A 22,833-nucleotide genomic window follows, 5' to 3' on the forward strand; every position below is an offset into this window, starting at 1 on the left:
TTTAGGTCTGTGTGAGCTAAAGCAATCTAAAAAGCTTTTATCACTGTCAAAACAGACACCTACACCTGGGATTGTTTCCTAATGAGCTTTAGTTACAGCTTGTTGCTGTGTCACGCCCTGCAGGGCAGACCAAGCACCGCTGGTGTAGCGTTTAGCTGCAGAAATCTCCTCCACCAGCCATTCCTTTCTCCTTCATTTATGCATGTTGGCTTCATTCCTCTCTCCTACCAGCACCTTGTCACTGACATCATTATTTGTCCGTGGGATTAAAGCTGAACAAACGAGTTAACTCTAAGGAAACGCCTCCAACCCTCCTCGCAGTCTCCGTCTAGGCTTAAGGGTTCAAGGCGACTTTGGCTCAGCGGCTTCTGTGGCGTTTTTCCAGCCAACCTTGAGGGGCTGTTTCTGCTCACTGCGGGGTGCGTTATAGCCGTCAGCACTCGGGCGAGATGCAATTAGTGTCGGGGTCAGAGGTGAAGGCAGGACTTAAGCCTCAGACCTGCTGGTCAGTCAACAAACCTGGGATCAAATCCCGGAGGACAGAGGTCCGCCGTTGACAGATCAGCGCCGACACAAACAGGCACCGCAGATCCGATGTGGTGACACAAAGCGGCTTTTAAAGCATGCGCACACAGAGGTGAGCACAAACACAAACACGCAGCATTCTGACTGATTCCTCCCATGAAACTGATTCCTCAGAGGAAACTTCTCCGTCAATCTCAGAAAACCGTGCAGGTGCTTCTTCTTCCTGCTTGAACTCATCTTCCCTGAAGATGCCAGAGAGCATTCTGGGAAACAGAACCACCGCTGGCCGAATGGCCCGAGGTTCTGATCCGCCAACAGTCACAGGAAGCAGGAACGTGACGATGATTCTGTACCGTTGGACACCATGAGGCAGATGAGGTTTAATTCCCCCTTTCACCAGCTGGTTCCTGCTTTTCAAACCTACCAGTTATCATTTCATTCATTCTGCCTTCATGTACACAAACTGTTTGTTTCCTCAGATACTTAAATTATTGTCTTTCAGGTTGTTGTTCTTTGCAATCAACTGTTTATCATTAATTACAGAGAATATTGCCCTGGAACACATAAAACTCATCCACTGAGTCCTCCTGGTAGAAATCAGTTTAGGAATCATAAACCTCTATTTCCTTAAAGGGACAGTGTGCAACTAATGTGGCTTTTAATTAAGAAAAATCAAGTATTGCTTTCATAAGTACATATTCTAGAAAAGTCTAACAACACCACATCCAAAAATTAAAGTGTTCTCATAACTTAGAATTAGTAGTTTATCAATACATAGGTGGTGGTGCACCACTGGGAGGCGCCATCTAGCGTCACTATTTCTGGTTACAACAGCTGAAAGGAGACAAACTGTCGGCCATACGCATTTTCCCCTCTCTGTCGTCTATATGAAGACCTGCTGTCGGTGGAGAAGGAGTAGAAAACAAGCAAAGACGACCGTAGATCATTATATTTGGTGATTTCTGTTGAAATAGACGACCATCCACACTCTCTGCCCAACGAGAGGAAAGAGACAGTAACCAAGAAAAGAGAAAGTAGTAATAACCGGAGAAAACCAGAGACTATATCAGTGCAGCTATTACTACCAGGTGGAGATAATTCTGAGGGCGCAGACTCAGAACTGACGTGGAGGTTGTAGCTTTCCACTAGACAGGTAAGATAATTTATTACAACAGTGAAGTTTATTTTTGCTGTAATGTTAGAAACAGGGCAGTGTGGTCCATCAACTATTCCAGCAGGTCTTTTTACTTCTGCTTAAAGTCGCTTATTTTAGAGACCAAATAAGCGACTCCACAATCAGAAACAAGCCTGCATAAGGATAAACACACAGCAGAACAGCCTCACCTTCCAGAGAAACAAGTGAAGAAGTAAGTAACCCAACTTTATAACACCGCTAGCAAGAGAACGTCTTGATCTGCTGGGGGTGCGCTCCGCCATGTTACTCTGATGGTGGCATTTTAGGGCAGGGAGGGGCTAAGTCCTGAGGCGCAGCTGTTCACGTACACGTACGCGCACGCCATGTCATACCATAGTCCATCTGAAATATTAGCTTTAGTTCTTCACATCACTATTTTTTAGTACTTTCTATATGCCTGAATGCTTTTATTATTTCTGTTAAGGAGACATTTTTAGAAAATATAAGAGAAACAGTTATCACCTTCAGCCCATTAGTCGCAGAGGAAGGAGCAGAGGAAGCAGGTTCTGTTCTTCAGACAGATACGGACGATTATTTAAACCTAAGGCATACAGAAATGTTCTGAAACTATAATTCATTGTTAAAGGTTCTGAACAGCGGACCTTCTGTTCAACCCACACCGAAATCTTTAGTGGCAAAAGGACTCAATGATCTTTGCTGTTAGGTTTGGGCTTCCTGTGTTTTCCATCATCTCCCTGTTGCTCCTCTGGTTCCTCTGTCATTCTCCACCCTTACCTCAGTATATTTGCTCACCGTTCACCATCGTTCTTTGCTGGATTCTTCCATTTTACCGACTGATACGCTGTTCCAGCATTCGTATGGCCGTCCTGTATGCCTTCTTCTCCTCGGGGTTCATCAGCTGTGTGTTTTCCTTGTTTTATTAGTAATGAACTCTGTTGCCATTCAGTCTGGACTTCGGTCCTCCACAAACCTCCACAGCAGCACAGACTCCTGTCCACAGAAAGTCCGTAATCATTCCCTCGTGTCTTTTCCCCCCATGTTGTAAACTGCTTTTGCAGTACCTGTTCTCAGTTTATATGAAAAATACATGTAGTGCAGCTGTCATCACCTGATTGTTGAGTTATTGAGCAACGATATGTAGAAACTGACTGATTTATGGAGATTAATCTGTAGAGTTTGCCTCCTCTTCCCTGAAGCTCATTCCTTCAATAGTTGGCCGGGATGAGACATTCCAGTCCTGTCAGGACTTCATGCATTTCGCTGCATTATCATTCAGTCTAATCAGATCAATACCTCCACTCTGACTGATTTATAGATTCATTCTCTGCACAGTGAGCAAACCCGTCCTCTGTTTTGGTGCACTAGTGTGGACGATTACAGGTTCCTGGTGCAGAAACATCCCGACGGGTTTTCCACTCACACGCAGACAGCTTTATCCCAGTCTTCCCAAAGCCACCGGGCGTTGGGGGGGCGGTGGGGGGGTGGTGGGGGGCGGGGTGCTGGTGTCCATGGCTCTGCAGACTGAAAGACTCGGCATGCTGCTAAGTCCTTTTTAATACAAAACATTGGTGCTAAGCTGACAAAAGCTGTCACCAGGAGACTGGGAGACTGCTGACCTGGAACCGGGGCGGAATGAGGAAACGCTCCAACCTGAGCGCCTCCCTGAGTGTTCCCCATCAGCCAGGTGGGTCTGAGCCGGGCCGCTTCATTCAGCACCGGGGTGGTCCGGTCTGCTGGATGGGTCTGCTCTCAGGCCACAGCTGGTGCTTTAATACTGTCACATTAATTAATGTGACACTATTAAAGCTTGATGTCAACATCAGAGGAAAGTTAATGGAGGAAACCTGCAGAACTAAAAAACTCACCGCTGCGTTTTTTAGTTCTGAGTTTTATTATTTTAACATTATTATTGGTGCTAAATGAACCGCTGAGTCCCAGGGCCGCATTTTGAGAGGAAGTGACTCACGTTTGTTGATGATCTGTTTCTGTGAATCTTCAACAGAAGATTCAGTCTGGGTGAAGTTCTGGAGGTAGTCCTGCAGCCCCCAGCATGACGCTGCCTCCGCCATGCTTTACAGCTGCCTCTCCTTGAATCCTTAAAACTTTCCTCTCATCGCTGAGTCCAAGCAGCTCAGTCTTTATCTCCTCTGACCGCCGTGGTTTCCTCCAGAAGACATTTTGTCTCGTCCAGCTCCAGATTCCAGTCTTGAAGGTGCTGAGATCGGGCCTTGGTGGCTGCAGAGACATCCATCCCTGCCAGTTTCCTTCCCTCTGATGGGGACGGTTTTGGTCAGATGGTTGAAACCTGCACACTTCTGGGACCCAGCCATCCAAACTGGTTTGAATGGACAACCAAGAACCCGATCCCAAACCTGACTGAAATAATTTGAACCACCAATGTTTCTATTGACCCTGAAAACAGTCCATGAGGTTCTGGACTTTAGGTTTAAAGGTCAAAACGAAGGTGAGGACCTACCTCCAGGTTTATTTAACATGAATCAGAGTAATTCTTAAAACCAGGAGCTTATCTGGGCTCCTTGGCAGCATGTGGAGATGAACTCAGGTCAGTGTGAGGTCTTGGAGAGCAGCGAGGCTCTGAGTTTCATTAATGAACGCATGAAGTGTGTGAGAGGTCAAAGGTCACGCTGCGCTGCCGGAGAAGCAGAACCAGGCAGACTGTCGTTAGCGTCTCAGACCTCCTTCCTGCTCCTCTGGTCCGCACCAGTAAGCCTCGCTGGGATCCGCTGCTGGCTGTGTGTTCAGGGAAGGTTCACCTTCAAGCTTTATCTGGCAGAACTTATTAACAAGAAAAACACTGGGAGCTTTTTTTTCTGCAGATCCATCCTTCTTTCAGCGGGAGTCAGCCTTTGCTCTGGTGTTAGGAGATAAAGTTTAATGATATGAAGGTTCTGCAGAAGCTGTTTGAACGTCAGAGCTAAATTCACTCACTGCTTCCAATCTAACTTAATCCCAATTATATGTTTTAGCTCCAGTGTGTTTGATATTTGGGGAAAAAGGTAAAAAGCACTTTTTATGTCAATTTCCCAACTAACAAGGCAGCAAAGCGACATCTGAAGCCAACGTCTTCATCTTCTTCTTCACTGGAGGAAGCAGAGCTAAACTCTTCAGTTCCTGCTGACTTTCTGCTTGAAAGTGTAACTAAAATCTAATTAAAACGGACTGATTGTATTTGATTTATTCCCGTTTCCACGACAAAACTAACTCAAAAACTGCTCAGAGAACATGGGTCTGGTTTAAGGAAAGGATGAAGCAAACAGTCGTTTTAAATTTCAACGATTCCAACAAAGATTTCTAAAAGCTGCAGGAACAAATGAAGCTGTTTTGTGTCTTTGCTGCCTGTGGAAGCAGCGCTTCTCCAGGGTCTCCTCTCCTGCTGCTCTGCTCCGTCTGCAGGAACCCGTCTGCTCCTCCGTCTGCTCCTCCGCCTGCTCCTCCGTCTGCTCCTCCGTCTCGACCCGATGACAGCGACGAGGTGTTTGGGGCGTCTGCAGCCAGCGAGAGGAAGGCTCGGTGATGAGCTACAGCTTGTTTCCACAACAGCTCATCAGTGATCATCAGCAGCGTTTCACTTCCTGCTTTGACATCCAACAACTCAACGCGCTCAAGTGTCTCAGGCTCCAATCAGGGACGCGCTGACTTAACAAGGATCACAACAGCAACAAACAGCAGCAGCTGCAGGAAGTCTCCGTGTCTGCAGTCAGACGTGAACCTTCTGGCAGGAAAGCCTCATCCTCAGCTTCTCAGGAGAAACTAGAACTTTCTCCTGCTGATACATCTGCAGATTAATCGCACAAATACTGCGAGAATTCATCTTTAAGGCGAGGTTAATTATGCCTTCTACTCGTTTACTGCTGCATTTCACTTTGTGTAATCTCTTTGTCTTCCACTCTGAAACATAAAGTCTGTTTGTCTCTTTGCTGTAAACGGTCACTGATGGATCCAGCTGCCATGACCTCTCTGTACTGGTTGTTCCAGTAGAAAGGACTCCTGGCCCAGGCATCCTTTCTGATTATGAAAGGATGCCCTTATTAGAGATAGTTCATTGTCCTTATGAACTATCTCTCACTCAGTCCTTCTCTTTACTGAAGCCTTTTTCCAAAGCGGGGAACTTTGATGCTCATATGTATAGTTTATTTTCCTGTAGAGGGTAAACCTGGCTCAGTGCTTCTGTGTTTAGCTGTTTCTTTCCTGGATTTAGTCCTTAATTGGGATATTGCTAATTTTAATGTTGTGCACTGTCTTTAGTTTACTCAGTCCAATAGAAAGTGCTCTGACTTAGTGTTTCTCTCTTTAGCTGTGCCTTTTTCCATTAAACACCCAGTGATGGATTCTTTAACTTCCACTAACTTTATTTATCAGATTTGTTTCGTTTACCCATTGAATGTTCTCCTCACCCAGTGCTTTTGTGTTTAGCGGTGTCTTTTTCTTGAATGGAGGCGTAAATAAAGGTCCTGCAAACCTTTAGCTTGTATATTCTATCATGTTAAAGTATCACTGCCTTTCTGTTTAACTGCATTGTTTTCCTGTGGGGGTCACTGATAGATGTCATAGAAAGTACTCCTGGCCTAGTGATCTGTGTTTAGCTGTATCTGTTAAATCTGTGGACTGATCATTGATCAAGATATTACTTTCACTAACTTTTCGTACTCTTTTCTCATAGAAGGTGCTCCTGGCTCAGTGCTCAGTCTAACTTTCATTTACTGGCATATTGAGATGAACTAAACCTGACTGAATCACATTAAATGGATATAAAAAGGATGTGTTTGTTTTGATAAAAGCATTGAGATGATATCTGCTTTAATTTGATGCACCATAGATATTATGATAATTGCATTTTAATGGTAGCACCAGCGATATCTACCAAAGGTCCGGTAAAAAGACACCGGTTTTAGAACAACTAGAGAACTTCTGCAGACGTTCCTCCGTTGTTTCCTCGTGCTTTGGTCCGCTGTGGCAGGAGTCTCTATAGTTTTGACTCGTCAACACAAGCAGAAGGTTTGATGACAAACCGTTTGTTCTAAATTATTTTGTTTAGCTTGTTTCCTCTTTGGTCTTCAGCGATCATCCAGTCATCTGTCTGGGTTATGATGTCGGCAGAATGGATCTTCCTTCACATCGGGCCGAGACAGTTTGTGGTCAGACAACCTAACTTAAACAGCTCATCTTTGAGCTGGTCCTGAAGCTGATGTCTACAGATCAGAGATGGATTTGGATCCACCAGGACGGGTTTAGGTGGCAGGTCTGAACTGGTCCTAAGTTATTTCCCCTTCCAGAACTTTGTGCAGCTGTAATTTGCTTCAGTGTGATAAAATGACCATGCAGATAGATGCATGTTCCATCTGAGTCTGCATAAGTTATTCTGGTCGTAGACATTAGATTTCAGTGGTTTTGGCTAAATTTTATCCATCTGAGCCTTTTTTAGCCCATTAAGGCTTTTTAAATAGAACCCCAGTTTGTCTTGGTGTGACAGACTTTATGAGTCTCTTTATTCTCCTCACCAAACTGCAACATGTTGTTCTCATCAGCAGCTCCATTAACCGACCCGTTCATCCTTTCATTCTTCTGAGGCTCAGCGTGGACCAATCTGCCACCCAGTGCTGCTCCGTTCCCTCGCTCACCCTTCCCGTTCGTGCACAAGAAGAATACCCTTCCTCCTCCTCCTCCTCCTCCTCGCTCTGTTTTTCTTTCCCATTCTGTTTCTGCTGCTGCAGGGTGAGCGGCAGGTCAGCCCTATTAGCCTTTTTTCACTGCCAAACAACACCGGCTTTTATGTCATTCACAGAGAAAGAACCTCACAAGCCCGGCGTGCACCGGCGCTTGTACACCAACTGGTTCTGTGGCCGGCTTTGATCCGCTGACATGTATCTGATGTTTCCATCTAGGTTGTACTGTAGGTGCTGGAGCCACCAAGAACCAGTCAAAGGAGGAGAACTCGTTAGATTTACCAGCAATTAGAACATCCAAGGAAGATCTGAGGAGGTGAACTTTAGTTCAGAAGGTCCTTCAGAGCCATGTCTACACATCGTAGGTAGTTATAAAGATGTTTCACCACTTTGTCAAGGTCTAGAAGAATAATAAAGACTAAAGCCTGCCATGACTTTGACTCTTCCTGGACACCATCACTAATGTCCACAGAAGAGCCGCTACAGCTTCAACAGAAGGTACCTACCTTGAAAGCAGGTCCTACCCCCAAATGTTCCTGGGTTTCTTCTCCTTTACTTCTGCCCATTCTCCTCTGATGTCCTGCAGTGAGCAGACACACCTGATCCTCTGATTCCCTGCCTGGTACATCAGACTCAGTTCTCCTCAGTGTCTGATTGTCGTTCTGGTTGCAGTAATCCATCCTCTGAGATGTCTGACCTCTGTCTGGGTAATAATCTCTACAGCGGATGCAGAATCCATCTGTAACGCCACATTCTTCACGCTTAGCCATGGGTCAGACTGGGGGGGTAATGGCAAACGTCAGTACCATCATTTAGCCGGGCCTGGTACCACGGCTGACGTTCCTTTATGACCATCATGCTGGCTGCTTACAGCGGGATCATGTGCGGTGTCACAAACTGGTGGTTGGACATAACTGTGTGTTCTCTGCAGTCTAATCATCTCCACGGTGTGTAGTCTACGGACCTCCATGGTCATAAGACCTCAGCCCAATGCCTTTGGGATGAGAACAGGAGATTCTCACCATGGATGTTCAGGCGATGACTGCAGCTACCATGACACACACTGAGTTTGTTTTTCTTTAAAATCCTGGTTCCTGACTTTTATTTACATCAAAGTTACATTATGTCACTTCTATGAGAACAGAGAAAATAGCATTTACATTAAAATAACCTTTGACAGAGACTTGGTGAAGAATATGTGATTATAGAGCTCATCCAGAGAGCTTACATAACTGAGAGCAGGACCGAGGTGCATTATGGGATGCTGCAGTTGAACGAGGACAGAGGGAGGTCAACTGGACGGGAATGTTATCAGAGTGTTCCTCTGGTTGGTTGGCTGAAGTCTGGAGGGTACATGAGCTGCTTTCTCACTGAAACGCTTCCAGCTCCAGAAAAAACTGTTCAGAAAGCATCATCCACAACAGATCTGCATGAAGCTAGGTGTTATATCACCATTATAAAGTCATAAATCTGGGAAGTCTAACACCTATACAGCAACTTTAGATAAAAAATAAATACTGGACAACCAGAAATATGAACTTAGAGAGAAAACAGAGCCTAAAAGACTGAAGGAGGAACCATTGTGGATCAGGAAGCTAACGATGAAAAGGATGAAGAGTGGAAAGACAATCGGTCCTGCTGGTATCCATGTCTCTGGGAGAGACAGCAGTACGGTTTCCTGCTCAGAAAAAGTACAACAGAGCCGATGTTTGTTCTGAGGATGCTGATGGAAAAGTGCAGGGAGGGTCAGAGGCAGCTGCATTTATTGTAGATCTATGGAAACATGACAGGATGCTGAGGCAGGAGCTGTGACGCATGTACCAAGTCTGGAACAGCAGAGAAGTCTGCCAGAGTGGTGCGGGACATGTAGAGCTGTGAGACAGCGGTGAGGTGTGCTGCAGGTGTGACAGAGGAGGGAACGGTGGAAGTGGGTCTGCATCAAGGATGGGCTCTGAGCTCCTACTGGTTAGCTGTAGTGATGGATGAGGTTAGACCAGGAATCTCCATGAACTATGATGATTGCAGATGACATTGTGATGTGTGGGGAGAGCGGAGAATGGGTGGAGGAAAATCTAGAGAGATGTGTGTTAGCTCTGGAGATGAGAGTGAATGAGAGACCCAAGTGGAGATGTGAGGCCACCGGGGGCCAAGGAAGGTGGAGGATTGTAAGTACTGAGGGTCATCAGCCAGAAAACCTGAGTGGTCTGGAGGGTTGATGCCCTGTGATGGATTTATATGTATGTATATGTATATATGTATATATACAGGGGTTGGACAATGAAACTGAAACACCTCTCATTTTAGTGTGGGAGGTTTCATGGCTAAATTGGACCAGCCTGGTGGCCAATCTTCATTAATTGCACATTGAACCAATAGGAGAAGAGTGTGAAGGTCCAATTAACAGGGTAAGAGCACAGTTTTGCTCAAAATATTGCAATGCACACAACATTATGGGTGACATACCAGAGTTCAAAAGAGGACAAATTGTTGGTGCACGTCTTGCTGGCGCATCTGTGACCAAGACAGCAAGTCTTTGAGATGTATCAAGAGCCACGGTATCCAGGGTAATGTCAGCATACCACCAAGAAGGACAAACCACATCCAACAGGATTAACTGTGGACGCAAGAGGAAGCTGTCTGAAAGGGATGTTCAGTGCTAACCCGGAGTGTATCCAAAAAACATAAAACCACGGCTCCACAAATCACAGCAGAATTAAATGTGCACCTCAACTCTCCTGTTTCCACCAAAACTGTCCGTCGGGAGCTCCACAGGGTCAATATACACGGCCGGGCTGCTATAGCCAAACCTTTGGTCACTCGTGCCAATGCCAAACGTCGGTTTCCATGGTGCAAGGAGCGCAAATCTTGGGCTGTGGACAATTTGAAACATGTATTGGTCTCTGATGAGTCCACCTTTACTGTTTTCCCCACATCCGGGAGAGTTACGGTGTGGAGAAGCCCCAAAGAAGCGTAGCACCCAGACTGTTGAATGCCCAGAGTGAAGCATGGGGGTGGATCAGTGATGGTTTGGGCTGCCATATCATGGCATTCCCTTGGCCCCATACTTGTGCTAGATGGGCGCGTCACTGCCAAGGACTACCGAACCATTCTGGAGGACCATGTGCATCCAATGGTTCAAACATTGTATCCTGAAGGAAGTGCCGTGTATCAGGATGACAATGCACCAATACACACAGCAAGACTGGTGAAAGATTAGTTTGATGAACATGAAAGTGAAGTTGAACATCTCCCATGGCCTGCACAGTCACCAGATCTAAATATTATTGAGCCACTTTGGGGTGTTTTGGAGGAGCGAGTCAGGAAACATTTTCCTCCACCAGCATCACGTCGTGACCTGGCCACTATCCTGCAAGAAGAATGGCTTAAAATCCCTCTGACCACTGTGCAGGACTTGTTTATGTCATTCCCAAGAAGAATTGACGCTCTATTGGCCGCAAAAGGAGGCCCTACACCATACTAATAAATTATTGTGGTCTAAAACCAGGTGGTTCAGTTTCATTGTCCAACCCCAGTATATATATATATATATATATATATATATATATATATATATATATATATATATATATATATATGATCATGCAATATTTTAAATAAACAAATGATTCTGATTTTCTTTAGGACAGGGATTCATAAATCATTGTAGATCCACGTTTTGCACATTTGCCTTATTAAAAACTGTTCATCCATTACAATAAACGATTTAAAGCAGAGTTTGTGCTCCAACGCCTACATTTGAGTAAATGTTACTGAATAGATGAGGTTCTATTTGTAATGAAATTAGACAGAATGCAAAAGGTGTGGTAAGGAAACCAAGGGTACCTAACATTTTCAATCGCAAAAAGGTTTTAATTTGTGCGTTATAATTTTACTCTTATGAAAAATAAAAACCAACAAATCATTGTTGAATTGCAGTTGTGAGCCACACAACATCAGTCCAGGGTCCGCAAACGGCCCCAGGCCCACTGGACAGCCTTGTTCTGGACAGAGCGTCCGACTTTCAGGTGCACAAGCGTCCAAGTGGAGGATCTAAAAAGCAACGTATGGTTCCCTGATCTAAAGGTAAATAAGATAGAAGTCTGGAAAGTGTCACAGAGCCACTGGGAAGTCTGAGGGGCTCCAGACAACAACAGGGAGGGCCATCATCCATAAATGGAGAAAACAGGAAACAGTGGAGAACCTTCCAGCAAAAATTACCCCAAGAGCTCATTGACAATTTTCCAGGAGCTCTCAGAACGTCATCTAACGGCCTGCAGAAACTGGAGTTTGTTAACTGGACCTGTGAGGTTCAGACGAGGCTGAGGTGGAGCTTTTTCAGCAACAAATAGTCAAAGCGGGTCTACAGTAAAACAATGGATGAATATGTGGAGAAGCAGCTCATTCCCACTGATCAGTGGAGGATCTGTGCTGCTGTGGGGCTGGTTCTCTTCTTCTGGGAACCTTATTGATCGGCTCTATAAGACCAGGACCTGGTCAGCTGTGGGGTTTCAGCAGAACAATAATCCACAGCATCTGGTTCCTGCTGATAGGTGTGGATGGTACTGTGCATGTTTTAAGGCTCTGCTCTGGTCAAATTACTGGAAAACCTCCAAAGAAAACCTTTACGCCCCCCGCCATCCTCCCCCCCCCCGCTGTGCTCACAGATTCCAGATGATGAGGGACAGCCAAGCTGTGCTCGGCGCCTCCTCCTCTGACCTGAGCCCCGCTAGCTGTCTGAACGTTCCCCTGCCTCTGGAGGCTTTCAGATGGTGAAGTCAGCGCAGAGCGGGTCGGCGGGCCGGAGGTGGACTGAGCTCTGATTAGACCATGTCCCTCTGCTGTCATTAGGACGCGGTGAGGAGACCCGGCCTAATGGGGGAGACACATTGCCCCTAATTGCCTTAATTTGGGTTGAGCCTTGTGACAGCTTGCTGGTGAGGAAGGGCACAAACAAGGTCAATTGTCCTGCGCCTGAATGCTAAACTCATTTCTGATGTGTTTCTGATTGACCGAGTAGACACTAATGAACAAGGAAGGGTCATTATCGCCGAGTTCAGGGAGTACGGAAGCACATGGAGCCCGTTTTTCTGCTTGGCTTGGCCGGCCTCCGCACCGAAATCATATCATTCAGTCCTACGTCAGTCCAACGTCAGCCTGTGTCACGTGGAGAACGACGAGTGATTCCCAGGACCTCCAGGCCTGGGTCAGAAACCAAACAACGTCACGTAAAGGTACTGGATGGGCCAGCAGAACCGGACCTTCTCAAAGGCTTTGGTCCCAGCACAGAACTACCAGACCCTTCAGGATTTATCAGTTTCTGCTGAGCCTAAAGCAGTGAACAGATCAGTCCCAGCAGTTTGAAGCAACAACTGGTTCTGATTTGCTGCTTTTCTAACTTCCAGCAGCAGGGAGCTGTGCTGCAGTTCTCACTGCAGGTGGCTTGTGAACTGGAAGAACAGAGGAGGTCTCTGATGCGTGCAGGATGCCGTAATGTGGGTTGGAGGAGGAACTAGTGGTGGAGTAATATTCAGCACGACAGTCAGAAAAGAAAAAAAAAAGAGAGAAAAAAAAGAGAAAAAAAGAAAAAAAAAGAACAAAAAAAGGAAAAAAAGGAAAAAAAGAAAAAAAAGGGAAAGAATGAGAAAAAAATTAAAAAGAAAAAAAAGAGAATAAAAGGAAAAAAAGAAGAAAAAAAAGAAAAAAGAAACTCCTCTTTAAACGTATGGCTAAAACTGATCTGACGTCTGGTCAGGTCTGGTCAGGTCTGGTCAGGATGCCCCCTGGCCGCCTCCCTTTGGAGGGTTTACTGCCCCCCTGTGAGGAGACCTGGGGAAGACCAGAACTATCTGCAGGAACTTCAGGTCCTGTCTGGTCTGGGAACCCTGTGGGGTCTCCTAGAACGAGGTGGAGGAAGTCACTGAGGAGAGGAGGTCTGGGTTTCTCTCCTGGACGTGTTGCCCCCATGACCCGGCCTCAGGATCCCAATCTGGATGAAAATTCAGGTTTTTAGCAGTTTTCCTGTTAGTTTGTTTTTAATTAATTCTCCCTAACAGAACAACTCAAAGTACTTATTTATACAGTAAATCTGTTTTTATTCTAATTATCAGGTTGGAAACTAAAGATTTTTTTCATAAATTTCCATGAGTATCAACATCATATAAAAGAAAATTCAGTATCATATTTTTTCCCCTTTATTTTAAAACCTATACATTGAAATAAAATGTTGGTACATTTATGTAGAGGTTTATCAAAAATCCTGTTGTTTTTTTTAAGGTCATGTAACTTTGGAGGCTTTAGATGAGTTTTATTTAACTAGACTGAACTTGTTGCAGAACCTGGTCCTAAAACATTATGATCAGCAGATGTAACAATATTTCTGGTGCCTGAACAGTAACGTTCATTTGATTCAATACAATAATTGTTCTTTAACCTTAATCTTCTTCTTTCTTTGTAATATTTTGCATACAAATCACATTAATAATAATTATTATTAAAACAATCAAAATCAGAAATACTTTAATAATCCCAGAGGGAAATAATTTTTGTTACACACTCCAGATATACATATACACAAACAACATATACTTACACACACACACACACACACACACACACACACACGTGTATATGTATATATATATATATATATATATATATATATATATATATATATATATATATATATATATATATATATATATATATATACAGATTATATCTGTATAATATGATTGAACTTGACTTTGTAAAGTGCCTTGAGATGACATGTTTCATGAATTGGCGCTATATAAATAAAATTGAATTGAATTGAATATAATTATAGATAATAATAATAATAATAATAATAATAATAATAATAATAATAATAATAATAATAATAATAAATGCTTTAGTAGAAAATATTTGGAAATATGTGATAATTTTAGAACATCCATTTTAAGTATCTAGCTTTTAAACCAGCAGCTGCTGAGAGGACAAAGGCATGTTTAATTAGTCGTTAAAAAATATGTTCAATAATACAATATCGGAATGATAAAATGTACTATAGTTTTATATGATATTTTCACATTATTATTACAATAATGTTATGGTGTTATGTTCTTAACATTTTATCTTTTTACCTTTACGCTCTATGTCTCCAGTTTATCCTCATTAATCAGATTTTTTTAGTTTTAGTCCTCTATAGTGAACAGTTTGAATTCCTTGTTGTTTTATTACCAATTACTTGATTTGATGATTTTATCATTAAGAATTTTTCCTGTTATTATAATTATTATTAAACATATGACATCTTTAAGGTAAGACATGAATCCCTGTTACTAATTTAGCTATAACACCTGAGAAGACGGAGACTGTAATTTACCGAGCGGGTAAGGCAGAGGCACGGCGTAGGAGCAGTGGGCTTGGCGGCGCTTTGTTGCTCGCTGCCCTTTTCCACTCTGGAACACCACTGGTGGCACAATCAACCGCTGAAGCTGCCAGCCAATCGCCTATCCTCGTCTGCCCTGTCACCCTGCATCATTGGGGTCAAAGGGCCCTGCGCCTCCCGGTTAATGAGCCAGCGGGCTCCCCAGGATCCCCCCGCATCACTAGACTCCCAGAATGCAGCGGGAGACGGGGGCCAAGCGGGAAGGGGAGAGAAGGTCACAGCTCCAGCGGGCCGGCGCTCGCAGGATGGAGGGTCCACCTTCAAACGCAGCGGAGTTTAGTTAGGGAAAAATGCGCGGCTGCTTTCTGCGACTTTCCCTCGGTGCTAACTGTTCACCCTTGTAATCAGATCATGCCTGCTGAAGGGTCAGGAACAAAGACATGCAAATTGTAATTAAATGTGCAGCGCTGGGCCGGAGCCCGTTTGATCGCTGGGGCCTTTCATGCCCCCTAATCGCTCCTGACAGCCCCTTCCAACAGATTCTGTGACAAACTTCTCGATTCAACTGAGGGGGATTTTTGAACTTTGCTTGTTCCTGCGGCCTTGGCTCCAGGTCTGTCAAACAATCCAAATCAATGACCCAATTGACCACTGGGCCCCTTGTTGATAACCTCAATAAGCTCTATGTTGCCATTCATTGTGTCGCAGGGCCAAATGCCCGCAGCATTTTATGGTAATTAAACACTCGTTGGGTCCTGAGCTCGAACACAAACACTGGAGGTCCAGAAATCACGGGGCGGCTCTGGTGGGGGGGGGGGGGATGCAGGTGCAGGGAGAGGACAGAGAGATGCTGCGAGCGCGGCGCTTTCCCACCAACATGGCCCGGCGCCACCGGCACACTCATTAGGTCATTACAATAACGCAGGGGGCATTTTTTTGTTTTATTAAAAAACTCATTACTCCCACAACAAAAGGCACATACTGACCTCATTGGTGCCCCTGTTATCTGAATATGCCTTTATATAATGGGGCGTCTAATTGCAGCTCGGCGCCTCGCAGCTTTCCCTCCGTCCGACCCGCCGGTTTCCGCTGGACGAGGAGTGAAAGGGGAGCTAAAGAGGATCGGCCTCCGGGGGCCGCCACTGACCTAATGGGAACCCGGCTGGAGGTCCTGGTGCTGCAGGGAGCAGCTCTGCAGGTACAGACCCCCCCAGGAGGAAGACCCAGTGAAAGCAGTGGCTGTTAGATTAGCAGCAGTTTATTATCAGCACTGATTTAACGGTGTAGTGATCCCTGAGTCTGGTCTCTGTCTAGAGGTCAGGGACAGACCGGGGGTCTGGTTCCACCCGCTGACAGACCGGGGGTCTGGTTCCACCCGCTGACGGACCGGGGGTCTGGTTCCACCCGGTGACGGATCGAGGTTCTGGTTCCACCCGGTGACGGACCGGGGGTCTGGTTCCACCCGCTGACGGACCGGGGGTCTGGTTCCACCCGCTGACAGACCGGGGGTCTGGTTCCACCCGGTGACGGACCGGGGGTCTGGTTCCACCCGGTGACAGCCCGGGGGTCTGGTTCCACCCGGTGACGGACCGGGGGTCTGGTTCCACCCGGTGATGGACCGGGGGTCTGGTTCCACCCGGTGACGGACCGGATCGCCCTGCTCTCTGCTGCAGGTGTCATGTCTGTTGCTCTCATGTCTAACATGTAATATAAATGTCAGACATGAATAAAGTACGTTTAGAAGAACCTGAATGTGTCTTGGTTTGGAGAAACTCAACCTAGAGAGCTGGTTGTCCGGTCCACATGCCTTCTGGACCATCAGGTGTCGCTCTCAGTTCAACGTTGACTATGTTCTGGTGCTGCTGGGCTCCACCAGAACCTTTCCCACAAGACGGGAGGTCCAGTTCACAGGTGACGTGATGCTGTTGAGGTCTTCAAACAACAACCTCCAGGGTTTAAAGAACTGCAGCCAACTCTGTCTCCATTAAGTCTGAGGTCCTGTAATTGGATCGGCCTCCAGATTCAGCATTGAAATAACAAGTCCAGGATTTCTTGGTGTTGCTTCGACCTGTTGCAAAGAAGAGGAAGCTAATTGGTGAAGTTCTTAATTCTCTGGTCCATCTTTAACCCAACACTCGGTTAAAATCATGAGATCTGGATCTAGATCCTGGTACCAGCAGCTGAACTGGGCCTGGTCTGCTGGGCGGTGGAGCAGAGGAGCGCCGACATCTGGAAGAAGCTCAGCGTTAAGCTAACTCCTTCACACTGACAGCAGCTAGCTGGGGTGGTTCCTCCAAGGTTCCTCAGCTGCAGGGAGTGGATCTCCCTTCTGGTCCTGGACTCCTACCACGTCTCCACAAGGTTCTGGACAAGGTCCCAGGTGACAAGGGTTTCTGTTCTGTACCTTCAAGCTTTCAGAAAAGCCGTAGATTTACTGGTTTGTCTCAGTCTCAGCTTTCAGCTGTGATCATAACACCTGGATCATTGTTTAATACAAAGATTATGGATACAATGAGCTGAAATGAGCTGAAATGAGCTGAAATGAGCTGCCTCCGCTCGTTGGGCTGGATGTAGCGTCCTTCAGTCTAATCCAGCTGCAGACTTTACAGCAGAATATAGTCCATGAACGTCTCTGGGAGGTTAAAACACGACTCTTTCCATGACAGAAACTCTCCAAACCAACAGTGGTCAGTCTGCAGGATCCATCCCTCAGTGGCTCGTCAAACACATGAAGCAACATCTCATCAGTCTGAGGGAGAAAGAACGTCCAGAACGTCCAGGTTAGCCTTCAGGTGTGTCGGTACGATTCTGAGAAACTAGGGAAGCTGAATCCAGGACCATGCTGGAGGAAAACCTGCTGGAGGCTGCAGAAGACCTGAAGCTGGGGTGGAGGTTCAGCTTCCTGCAGGAGAACCACCTGAACATGCAGCCTGAGCTATTATGGGATGGTTTAGATCAAAGCCCAGGCCTTAGTCTTTGTGAGGACTTAAAAACTGATGCTCACAGACACCTCTGTCCAATCTGATGGAACTTGAGCTAATTAGAAAAGAAGACTGGACAGAACTGTCAGTAGATGGTAGACACCAACCAAAGGGGAGGTGGTTCCACAAACCGCTGACTCAGGCTGAATTCAGATATTTATCTGAAGCATTTAGACAACCACAAACCTTCTTGGTTCTCCTTGATGACCATGCAGCCCTTTGTGTTGGTCCATCACCTCGTACTGCCATGAAATAAATGTTACACCATGTGGAAAGTTGCATCAAATTATTTTTTTATGCCTAAAATGCAGGAATGGATGGAAAGTTACAGAGAAAAGAGGAGATTAGAGGAAAGCTAAAATGATCTTAAAATGAGGAGAAATACAAGAATGAGTCTGTGGGGATAGAAGAGAGGAAGAGGAGGAGAGACTGAAATGAGAGAAGAAGAAAGCGTTTAGGGGGAGAGAGACGAGTGATCCAGACGTCCAGAGGACAGGAAACCGTGTGTTGACCAACAGTCTGCACCTCCTCCTCTTCCTCCTCCTCTTCCTCCTCCTCTACCTCCTCCTCTACCTCCTCTGTCTCCTCCTCTGCCTCCTCCTGCTGCTCTCTGTTCATCAACGTGAGAAAATCTAAACCTCTCTCAGCACGTAAAGCGGTCCAGCAGTAGAAGCTGGCAGGTTTGTTCCTGCTGGAGCAGAAAAGTCACTCAGTATCAGACATTAAGGCTCAGAGATGAACTTCTCGGTGTTCACGGAGCGTTTAGCAGCTTCTGGGAGGCGAGGTTCAGGTCTGGATTTGGCTTTGGGGTTAAAGACTTTTGTTCACCTCCAAGAGGTTAAACTGACCTCAGAGCAGAGACACCTGACTTGAACCTAAAGACCAGAGACTAGCAGGAAAACAGCTGAGATCTCATTTAGACTTTCCTTTCATAGACCTCAGATTTTATTTGAATTTGCCTCTCAAAGACGACAGAGGTGATTTGGATTTACCCTCTAATAACAGACTTGTGTTGGACAAGAGGTTTTGGGACTCGACTCTGAAGTACCTAAGTCCTGAATGACTTCAGACTTTTAGAGCAGGGGTCTGGGTTTGTCCCCCACAAAGACTTACTGACACTGGTCTGGTCGGTCCTGGAGGCAACATGAGAGCATGTGCAGAAATGCCCAGAGCCTTTTTGCTGAGATGCAGCAGAACCAACAAATGCTCCAAGCTGCTGTTCTGTGTAGAGAATAAAGAAGAACATGGAAGCAAAATGGAACAATGCATAAATAAAACCTAAGATTTTAGTTTTTATCGGGCTGCCAATGCATCAAAACGCTGCTCAGTGCTTGTTTGGTTCCATCTTTGGGTTTCGAGGCATCATCAAGTCCATCAGACAGGACAAAGAAATGTGCTGCAGCCCCTCAGCAGGAAAGTCTTGGGTTCAAATCCCACTCAGGCCTTTCTATTTAAAACTTTCACCACTTTGTGTTAGGAAGTCTAATCCTGCCCATCCGGCCAATGTCTAAACTTTCAATTCAGTTTCAATTCAGTGACAGGGACAAAATGCAAACTCCAGGCAGAAAGACCCCAGACCAGGATTTAAAACCCGGACCCTGTTGCTGCAGGGCATCAGTGCAGCTGCTGAAAGTTCAATTGTCAAACAAATGTAACTTCCTGATTTTTTTGTGGTGATGATGAAGACATAAAAGCCTAAGGGCCCTGAAAAGATTCATGACTAACCTCCACCTGTGCATGAGTCAATTAACCAGAGAGAAAAACTCCACCAGGTCTCCTCTGCTGGTTTTCCTGCTTTCAGACGCTCATCCGCTCCGTGCCACGCAGGGCTCATTTGCCCTGACCTCCCAGCCTCCTGCTGAGACATCTCAGAGGCCCCCGGGGGCCCGCTGGGCTCCTTCTTCCCTTCTGGCCCCGCCTCCACAGGAAAGCCATCAGACTGCTGCCAAATACCTTCCTCTGGCTGAGCTGCAGCGAGGGGCCCCATGCCGGCCCCGCTCCTCGTCCACCGCAGGCCTCGGAAATACCTGGGGCCCCTGGGCGGAGTGACCTGCAGGCTCCACGGGGCCCTCACACCCTGTTAGGATCAGCGTGAAGATAGAAATCTCCAGACGACCTGTGAACAGAAGTCAGCCAAGGTGACGGGTTTGTCTTAATTGGATCTGAAAAGCTTAAACTCAGACTTTTCCTCACAGAAACAATAAATAACTGCTGCATGAACCAGAAACAACGTTAATTATTCCACCAATGGAGCAAAGTCACAATGAAATCGTTTTATTCCTGTCCATGTGCTGAAAACAACTTTGTGATGATAAAAGAAACTGGACTAAAAAGCAGAAAAACATCTTCCTGCTCTGAACTTATTTATTTATTAACTCAGTGAGTTTCACAGCGTTTTAAGAGGAAATCTGGATTTCAGCAGCAGCCTGTGTGAGAACTGACCTTCAGTCTGATGATGGAGGCCAGAGCAGCGAGGAAGAGGATGAAAACTGGTCCTCTGGCGCCGCCCTGTGGTCGCAGCTGCGCATTGCACCAGGGTGTCATATCTGATCAGACGTCTGTGAAACTGGTCCTGGTCTGTAGTTCTCACCTCCATAAAGTCTTACTTTGGGAACAGAAAAGATAAATTAATAAGTTTGATGTTACATATTTAGTCCTGAATGTCCACAGTCACACCAAAGGTAATCAGTGTCCATGCATGCGTCAGAGAGGCCGATAAAGAGCAACACATCTGGAATAGGATTATCAGAGGTTTGGTGAGGTTTGTCATACAAAGAGCTAAACAACTTCAGAGGAAACATTACTAACCAGAGATTAATAATAATAAAAGAACCAAAGGAGAGACGAACTTCCTTCAAGTGGAAACAGGAAGTAAAACAGAAACTTTGAGAAGAAACAGTTTCAGAACGAGACCGTTTATCATCAACAACACACATGTGATGTTCTAGTTGATTGTCCAACATTTACAACTGGGGGCCCATCTAGGCTGGAAGATGGGTCCCAGACCGTCTACAGGTAACATGTTGATCTGAACCCAACTGGTTTGTCCGGTATGACATGTGGGACCCATACAGGAAGCTTTAAATAATAACTTAGGAGAAGATTGGAAAATGTGGTATCATTTAGTTTTATCTATGGTTCAGAAACCCTAAAGCCAGGAGTGAAGGCATCATGGCGTCCACCAGAGGAAGACACCTGGAGTCCTGCAGAACAGAGGCAACAGTCTGTGGGTGTTGCTAAGTAAATAATTTGGCTGAATAACACTGAAGAATTACTGCAAAAGAAATTTATTTAACTTTAAAAGATGACATTGGTGTGAACGTTTCCCTGTATTTTCCTGAATATGTCTAATTAACATGAAAATACTACGGTACGATGAAAGTCACTGATGTCTCTTTGTTCAATTAATACGTAAGAAGCAGAACTTCCAGGAGTCGATCGACATGATCCAAAGAGAACAAATAAAAAATAAAGGATCTTATCAGGCAGACATGTTATATGTGATCCATCTTCTTATCTGGCAGCTGTTTCCCAGATAGAGTACGGATGAAATACTATTTCTGAGACTCAAACTTATTTAAGTTAAATAAAACATCCCAGCGTCTGCCTCGGTGCTCTGGGGGTCTTTGGCTCCTCACATCCACTACTGAGCATCCAGGTACTACAGACTCACTTCTATCCATAAATCCTGTTATTATCTCCAGCTGTCACTTTCTACATGTAATAATTAATCCTGTATATTCTTCAGTCATGGTATCAAGGTGTTTGGTTGGTTGTACCTGTAACACTTTATCTGCTGGTTCTGCTGTTCTTTATATCTCTTTGCAGGTGTAGAAGCAGACTCAGAGGATGTTAAATCGCTCTCTCCCTTTCCTCTCCTCTGTTTGTCCCTTTTAGCATTTTGTCTCATGTTTCTCCTCTTTTCCCTCTTCTAACTTTCCATTTCTGTGTCAATTTAACATGAAACAGTCCTAGAATAACAGTTAATGAAGCTTCTTGCATATATAAATGAAGTGGATCACTATGGCTGTCACCACCAGGTAATCTGGTGTTGACAGATTAAAGATTAATTCAGATTAATTCAGATTAAAGAGGAAATTCAGCCGCTGGGGAGCGATGCTGCTGTTTCTGCTTTCTTTAAAGCAAACGACACCAACGTCTGTTGGAAAAATAAGAAGTTTGAGCTCAGTTTGACGTTTCTGTCAGAAAATCATTTTGATTCTGTTACCAAACTCTGTTGGGTCTTTATTTATTTTACGTTACAGGAAGTTTTAACATTGAAATGATGGAACAACGAAAGAAGCGCAACTTAAACGGATAATATGTAGCATCCGATTAAAGGACTAGTCCACAGTTTTCAGGGACTCAAAATTCCACCATTTGGGTTCAAATGTAAAATATTTATATATTTATAACCCTGTCCAGGGTTACTACAAAAAGTAAAACAAAAAACTAAACTTTGAGATCTATGAGACATTTATATTTAGGTGGTAACAGAAAAAGAGGGACTAACAGGTCCCAGCATCTGTTATATTTTCTCATAATTCATGATGTTCGATTTATGTTGAATTAAATTAAAATATTAAACAGAAATAGTTTTTCGTGACTTAATTGATTGAATTGTTTGTTCAATCACATAAAATACGCAGCAAAGACAGGAGAAGATGAGTGAATGTAGTAAATGGTAGCAGATCAGCTGACTTTATCTCACATTTAGCTCCTTAGTTGAGTCTCTGCAGCCAATCAGCTGTGGGGCGGCGGCTGTTCTCCACCTGTTCCTGGAGAACCCACCCCAGGTTCTCAGTGAGGTTCCACAGCTTCCAGATGGAACGTTGTGAAACATTTTGCGCTCCAACATGTCAGAAATTCACCAGTTTTCCCAGCTTGTGGGAGGAAGCTGTTCCTGGAGGATGTTTTGTTGAGCAGAACCGGAGGGAAGCCGAGGTTTGGACCCTCAGGAACCTCTCAGGACTCGGGGCCGCTCTGACCTTTGATCCACATCAGGAACGGTTTGATTTTGGTTCAATACATTTACAGATCGGCATTTTAAGGCTGATAAGTTCCCAATTAATTACAGATGCGTCCAGTACTGAATTATTTAAGGAACATCAGCGCTGA

Source organism: Fundulus heteroclitus, chromosome 22 (genome assembly GCF_011125445.2).
Source record: "Fundulus heteroclitus isolate FHET01 chromosome 22, MU-UCD_Fhet_4.1, whole genome shotgun sequence".
In the NCBI taxonomy this organism is placed as follows: domain Eukaryota; kingdom Metazoa; phylum Chordata; class Actinopteri; order Cyprinodontiformes; family Fundulidae; genus Fundulus; species Fundulus heteroclitus.